The sequence below is a fragment of the Gekko japonicus genome, unplaced genomic scaffold (genome assembly GCF_001447785.1).
Source record: "Gekko japonicus isolate JY-2015 unplaced genomic scaffold, Gekko_japonicus_V1.1 scaffold1210, whole genome shotgun sequence".
Lineage (NCBI taxonomy): Eukaryota > Metazoa > Chordata > Lepidosauria > Squamata > Gekkonidae > Gekko > Gekko japonicus.
In genome coordinates this window covers 495,354-503,519 of record NW_015168083.1, presented here as the reverse complement: position 1 = coordinate 503,519, position 8,166 = coordinate 495,354, and the positions used below count along the sequence as shown (strand labels likewise).

The following is an 8,166-nucleotide window of genomic DNA, read 5'->3' as shown; positions in this document are numbered from 1 at the left end:
TCTGGCCCCAGCTCCAGCCAACCTAGCCGTTCGAAAGCAAGAAACTGCAAGTAGATAAACAGGTACTGCTTCGATGGGAAGGTAACAGTGTTCCATGTGCCTCAGCGGTTAGTCATGCCGGCCACATGACCACGGAGAAGTCTTCAGACAGCGCTGTCTCTTCGGCTTGGAAACGGAGATGAGCACCGCCCCCTAGAGTCGGATTCGACTAGCTTTCGAGCAAGGGAAATCTTTACCTTTACCTTACCTAAGGGGGGCCAGCATTAGCTGAAGTTCGATTAGCTGAAACCCATAAAAGGCCCTTTTTGGCTGTCATCCTCAAGTTGTGGAATTTTCTCCTCCAGGCAGTGAGATTGGAGCCATCCCTACAGGACTTTGAGGCCAAAATAAAGAATGTTCTTTTCCACAACAACTTTGTATTGGACTGAAATAGGGAACACCGAGTGTGCTCACATGTGCCAGATAACGCGGGGGGGGGGGGGCGCGCGGCGTTTGCGTTGTGTCCCCCGCCACGGCCCGATCAGACATAGCGGCGGGTGAATCGGGTTTTTTCCTCCGCAGCGTTTCTGGCGCACTGCAATGAGGGATCACTGATGCAATGGGAGCGCTCCGGAGCAATCACACAGGGAAGTCCGTCTGCGGCCCGTCGCAAACCCGTTTGATAGTGCACTTTCCCCCGTATTTTTTAACTCCACTTCTTCGAAGGTGCGAAACAGGTTGGCGATGGGTGCAGGACGCTTGCCAGATGTTCCCGTGTGATCGCGCCTGTAAAATCTGCCCGGCATTCGTGCGTATCGCAGGGCTACTTCTGCGTGTGATCGGGACCATCACTTGTTTTTATGCCCCTGCAGTTAGTTCGGTCAGTCATTTTAATGGTTTACAATGGTTTTATGTGAATTGTTTTTCATTTTAACTTATGGGTTAGCCACCTTGAGGGCTTGCTAGACAGAAAGGCTGCTCTTTACCACGACTGATAGGCATGGTAAGGTCAACGCTTCACACCACTGAAATGATAACGGAATGCTGACAACATACCGTCACCCACCAAAACAGAGCTCTGATAGATGATCTTCAGGTGGAGAAAACAAGGGAGGCGACCAAAGCAGACTGTGTTGTAATAATGGATGACTTCAAGTACCCTGCTACTGACTGTGTTCATGCATGTTCTAGTCATGACAAAGGGATGAAGGATACCACAAATGACTGTGCCTTGGAACAGGGAATCACAGAATTTACTGGATAGGAGGCAAACCACAGCCCTATTAAATTCGGCATTTATATAAAAGGGAAGTTGCCCAGAAAAATTCCTAAATTGCCCCCAAATAACTGCAGAGTGTACTGGAAAAGATTACAAGTACACGGTTGTTTTTTAAGCCTGTAGAAAAAAAATGCTGTTCTGTAGAGTTTTCATGCTACATATCAGAGCAGCATGAATATACGCACTTCTAAGTTTCGATGGTTCCCAGAAGATTAAACTCCCCATTGGTTCTGGCAGATCTAAACTAAGGAGAGTACTATACTGAAGGAAATCTCTGAGGTCAACTAGCAATTAACTGAAAGGTTTTGATTGAATATACTATTGACTGCTCTCACATTCCTGTTTATTATACCTTATGGGCTGTCTAGGTGCCAAGACATTAAACTGTCAATAATCTATTAATACTAAAAAATCTCTCAGCCCCCTTCCCCAACAAATGCTCCAGTGAAGGCCCGTGCTGAAATAACTTAGATCCTCACAATTAATATGAATTAGTTATTTTTGTTATTTCTCCAAAATGTTCATGAACAATGTTTTAGAGCTTCTTTTGAAGCAGAACAACAGGTTCTACAGGTATTTTCTATGGAGATCTGTCTTTGCTTTTTCACACAGTGTATTCTAATTTGGCATGCAGAATATTGTTTCATCCAGGTCCAATGGATGGGAGGGTGGGGTATAAATCTGATAAATCAATCAATCAATCATATACCAAGTACATATGGTGAATGTCTTATGTTAGAATACCTTTCAAAGATTGCAGATATGGCAACTCCAACACAACAGTCCTCGATGCTTTTGATAATTAATTTATAATACAGCTAATACTTTTATTTTTATGTTATGGTTCTTGAAAAAGCTCTAAGCATATCTATTTCGGTTCAGAGAAAAAAATAACGATGCTGACATATTGCACAATGAAAAGGCAAAGGGCTTTACATGAGCTTTCAGTGCCTGGGTCATTCTTAAAAACGGCTCAGGCAGAACTCCATGTTGTTGCACCTTCAGCCACATAACTCCACGCATCAGACACAACCTGGGGCCATTTTAGTTATAATACTGAAAGGTTCCAGGAGCCCAAGTACTTGTACTGAGAAGGAATCCTTGCTCTTATGCCCTGAGAAAAAGGTGTGGACACATCAAATGCTTGTACAAAATTAGTCTGATACAAAAGATACTGATTTTTCATTTCTCCTACCAATATTAAGCAGACACTAAGTTAAATTTAATTAACAATTTACAGTGAAGGAGTGAAATTATGCAAAGCAGCCTTTCAGGTACTTGGCATGGAAGTGTTGGGGGAGGGAGTGTTATGTTAAAAAAAGTTTTAATGAATTTAATAGAGAAAAGCACTTTAATTAAATGCTGTCAAAGAGGATTGTATTAATGACTGCACACAGAGGACTTTAAAGCAAGCCAAGTATATTTAGCAAATAGGAACTAGGCTTTGGAAGGCTGTAACTATTTATGCTTCCGCAACAGCGATGCATCTAGACCGCGGTGCCAAATGAAACCCGTTATGTTATTAGATACGATTTTATTTATTGAGGAGTATTAAAATTTCAAGTGCCATGGGGAAAAGGCTTTTTGCTTTCAAAATGAAACAAAATTATTTCCTGCTTGTATGGCGGAAAAGGGGGGAGATGAAATAAATAATAAATAGTAATAATTACTTAGCACTTAAATGGTGAGGGCTGTCTATGCACATATTTGAAAGGTCCTGTTTGATGTGTACCATGCCTCCTCTTAGTGTCTTAATCAATTAGAGGAGATTCATTCTTTAGTGAACATTAGGCATCAGGAAGCAGTGGAATTAACACCGCATTTCCATCAGTGCTAATAGTAGGTTGTTAACATTATTATTAGTTTTGCTTTCTTCAAATGATAACGAACACTCCAGGGCCTTCCAGGATTGTGGTATTTGGGGAGTCACCATTTATTCAACAGTCTTTATTTACATTTGTGTCACTGACTTGGATCAGCGGCTTAATAATGGGCTTTGTCCAAAGCTATCCAGTTATTTTCTGGGAGAAGTGGAGACTGGGGGAATCTAAAGTGCTCCTCTCTAAAAAACTTTTAACCCTTCTATACATTCAAAAGATCTGAGGATTGAACTGAAGAAGTATAGCCATAATGTTAAAAGAAGCAAGTTTGTGGAATATCAAAACACTTTTAGAAAAAGATGATGCACACAAGCATGAATGCTGGGCGAAACACTGGCCAATGCCCACTCGCCTGGTCATCTTAGGGTACATAAATAGCAGCTCCTCTAGGCAACAGAGCAGGGAAGCTTAAAAAAAAATGGTTCTTCTTCTCACAGACTACAAGTGACTAACACAGAATTTTGTAGGAAAAGGAAACATTTTATAATGCATGCTTTCTCAGAAGCAAGTCCCACTGAGTTTAATGGGGCTTCTTTCCAGGTAAATGTGCGTCGTACTATAGCACTTCTAAATGTTGTGGATTTATCTGCAAGGCTGCTTTGCAGTATATTTTCTTATATCAGCAGTGAGCAGAGGGGGAAACCAGCAAAGATCCATTCTGCAAACTGGGTCCGTCCATAGTTCTTTCAACTTAAGCAATTACATTTACCAGGCAACCTCTGTTGCCTGTGAATAGATTAAGAAACTCCTCTTTCCTGTCTGTGCAAAGCAAGTTTTGAAATATTCTGTGAAACGTTATTAGCATCCCTGAATATAATATTACACTGCTACATTACGTATGCATTCTGCATTTAAAAACCGCATGTATGGTATTGCACATTTTAGCTTTGGCATGCAGAATGTAGCCACGTTGCTTTAAATGTGCACACACTCAAACGATGAGTGAGTATCTTCGTATAGTAGTGTGTATTACAGGCTGGAGCCGACGTCTCATTGATGCTACTGAGATTACAGCAACTCAAATCAAAACATTTTGGCTTAACAAGTTTTTATATCTCAGCCTTGTTCAGTGAAATAAATAAATAAATAAATAAATCTATATCTATATATCTCCCGAGAATGTCTGTACCTTGCTGGGCTGTTCCCAAAAGTGTGTGTGTGTGTGGGGGGGGGGGAACTAGCTTTAAAATTCTCCACCTATGGTGGTGGAAATTGCCATCAAGTGACAGCTGACTTATGGCAACCCTGCAAGTTCTTCAAGGCAAGAGAGGAACAGAGGTGGCTAACAATTGCCTGCCTCTGTGTAGCAACCCCTGCCTTCCTTGGTGGTCTCCCATCTAAACACTAACCAGGGCCAACCCTGTTTAGCTTCTGAGATCGGATGAGATCACGCTAACCTGGGCCATCCAGGGCAGGACCTCTAATCATGCTGAACTAGAATGATTCCATTTTTATACTTGTAGGGTTTCCCCCTCTTAAACCTAGAAGTAAATTCCAAGAGTGAGACAAATAAGATGTTCCAACATGCTTATCTGATTATCAGTAACTAAGCAGTCATTACTCTACAGTTACCTGGTGCTGCTTGATTTGGAAAGCAGCCTGTTTATACAACAAAGTACAGTTGGAAAGAGAAGACGAGATCTCAGCCAGATGGCGTGTTACTTGTGAGATCTGGCCACAAAAAGCTTATCACTTTGTGCCCGACCCTCACCAGCCTCCCAAAAGGTGCATGATTAGCATTCTAACTTTTCATAGCAGGCATTCCAGTGCACAACAAGAAGCTAGTGGCTTAACATCACTGTGCAAAAAATTATGGTCTCCTTTGTTTTTGCTTTGAAGAACTACATCTGAAGATCTGGTCGAAAGCCAAGGTACAACCTTTGTTAAGACCTAAGATGATAATTCACCACAAGAGATCAATGTAAATGCTTTTTGAGATGAAGATGAAGGAGGAGGAGTTTGGATTTATACCCCGCCCTTCACTCAGAGTCTCAGAGGGGTTACAAACGCCTTTCCCTTCCCCTCCCCACAACAGACACCCTGTGAGGTAGGTGGGGCTGAGAGAGTTCTGACAGAAACTGCTCTTATTCAAGAACACCTCTGACAGAACAGGTCATCCAGCAGCTGCGAGTGGAGGAGTGGGGAATCAAATCGGTTCTCCCAGATTAGAGCCCATGCACTTAACCACTACACCAAAGAATTTAGTTCTTTCTTAAGGGAGGTCTAACACTGATGAGGGTAGGAAAACCGTTCCAGTGGTCTGTCATGTTGGTCTGAAGTGGTAGAACAAATTTTGAGTCCAGTGGCATCTTTAAGACCAACAAAGGTTTATTCAAGGTATCAGTTTTCGTGTCCATGCACACTTTTTTGTGCTACAAATATTATTTTTGTTTTACAAAATTTATATCCAGCCTTTCTACCCGCGCAGTATTACATGCCTTGTCAATATAATATGCAAGTCTGCCCAATATATATTCCTGCACCCCTTTAAAGACTCGACTGGTTCAATCAGTATTTTTAAAATCTGTATCGTCACATATTGCTTTGTGTGGGGTTCAACCAACCGGCACTAGTCCTCTAACGTTCTCATCTTCTTTCAGGACTCTACTTAGTCCTGGGTATACGCTGGGTTGCTAGAGGTCTGGGCTTGGCTGAGGCATTCTTCCAGAAAGGGATGCCGATGAGTGATCAGGCACCGAAAATGGTACAAAATGCAACTGCCTGTCATCCGACCACAGCAAACTGTGGAGGACATATTATGACCTTACCGGAAAAGGCTGAGCCAGCTACCGGTTTTAAGGTCAAACTAGACACGACATGACACGGTAAATCTGCCAGTAAAATCTCCTGTGGCTTTTTAAAAAACTGATTAGCAGCACCACATGGCAACTCTGAAGATCAGTGAAGGGTCACAGGAGGAAGAGGAGGAGGACAAGAAGACAGTGTTTAAGCCTTCCTTCCCCAAGTTCAAGACTACTGGCACAGTAAACGGGTCAGTTGTGAGTAAGCGGACGGTTGTCGCTGAGACTAAACACAGCAATGGGACTTAATTGTTTTATTTATGGCATTTACACCCAAAAGGACCATCATTCTCCACTGCTGCATTTCGTTCTCACGAGACTGTGAAGTAGGGTAGGCTGACCGAGTGATCCGTTCGAGATCACCCAGGGAGCTTCCACTGCAGAAGGGGGATCTGGACTTCGGTCACCCAGATTCTAGTCTGACACTGGTGTCGAACTTATTTGTTACGAGGGCCATATCTGACATAAATGGGACTTTGTTGGGCTGGGCCGTGTGTGTCATAAATGTAATGCCAGGTAGTAAAGACATAAACTTTATAAAGGACACAAACATATAGAGCACTAGTCCTCTAACGTTCTCATCTTCTTTCAGGACTCTACTTAGTCTATACGCTGGGTTGCTAGAGGTCTGGGCTTGGCTGAGGCATTCTTGCCAATGAGTGATCAGGCATCGAAAATGGTACAAAATGCAACTGCCTGTCATCCGACCACAGCAAACTGTGGAGGACATATTATGATCTTACCAGAAAAGGCTGAGCCAGCTACCGGTTTTAAGGTCAAACTAGACATGACACGGTAAATCTGCCAGTAAAATCTCCTGTGGCTTTTTAAAAAACTGATTAGCAGCACGACATGGCAACTCTGAAGATTAGTGAAGGGTCACAGGAGGAGGAGGACAAGAAGACAGTGTTTTAAGCCTTCCTTCCCCAAGTTCAAGAGTACTGGCACAGTAAACGGGTCAGGTGTGAGTAAGCTGACGGTTGTCGCTGAGACTAAACACAGCAATGGGACTTAATTGTTTTATTTATGGCATTTACACCCAAAAGGACTTACATCATTCTCCACTGCTGCATTTCGTTCTCACGAGACTGTGAAGTAGGGTAGGCTGACCGAGTGATCCGTTCGAGATCACCCAGGGAGCTTCCACTGCAGAGGGGGGATCTGGACTTCGGTCACCCAGATTCTAGTCTGACACTCTAACCCAGGGATGTCGAACTCATTTGTTATGAGGGCCGGATCTGACATAATTGAGACCTTGTTGGGCTGGGCCGTGTGTGTCATAAATGTAATGCCAGGTAGTAGAGACATAAACTTTATAAAGGACACAAACACATAGATCCCCCCCCCCTTTAAATAAAAACATGCTTAAAACATTAGCTCTGTAAGCTGCAAGCCTACTTTTGATTTATTGACATTCACCACAGAAATCTCATGCTCAGAGTTCTGAGTCTGGGACCCAGGTTAAAACTTGAAATGGCTGAGCGATTGAGAGAGTCTGGCAAAGCAAGCTATGATGCAGCAGCAGCAGCAGAACTGGAAGCAGATGGCCAGTTCCACTGAGGGCCAGATGGAAGCCCTCCGGGGGCCTGATCTGGCCCCCGGGGCGCATGTTTGACACCCCTGCTCTAACCACTACCCACAGAGTCCAAAGCAGACAAGATGGTGCCTTCCCAGAGGCTGAGACATATGTGAGGTGAGCCGTTTTGGCATGTTTTTGGCCAGTGTGGTGTAGTGATTAAGAGACTTCTGATCTGGAGAACTAGGTTTGATTTCCCCACTCCTCCTCCACAAGAGGCCTTGCTGGGTGCCTTTGGGCCAGTCACAGTTCTCACAGAACTCCCTCAGCCTTGCCTACCTCACAAGGCGTCAGTTGTGGGGAGAGGAAGGGAAGGCAATTGTAAGCCACTTTGAGACTCCTGAAGGGAGAGAAAAGCAGGGTATAAAAACCAACTCTTCTTTGTAACTGTTGTGTGACCTTCTGATAGTGAGAGTATATATCTATTTTATACTCTTCTCCCAAACCAAACAGCAATTGTGCCTATCCAAGATCAGCAATTTAGTTTTGCAGTTCCTGACGCCTATATCGGCCACCACGCCCCAGACACCCAACCCAGTACTAGGGACCAATGAGAAGCAGCCCAGCCCTGGATAAAAAGAAAAGAAAATGCCACACTGGGTAGAGTGAAGACTACCAGCACCAGAATAAACCCAAAGGAGAGAGAGAGGG

At 43.5% G+C, this 8,166-nt stretch overlaps 1 protein-coding gene across 1 annotated transcript in view; it reads right to left on the bottom strand.

Moving 5' to 3' along the window:
- Positions 1–8,166, bottom strand: part of SATB2 (SATB homeobox 2) — a 202,975-nt gene that overhangs the window by 23,153 nt on the left and 171,656 nt on the right. The gene's annotated exons all lie outside the window — the stretch shown is intronic.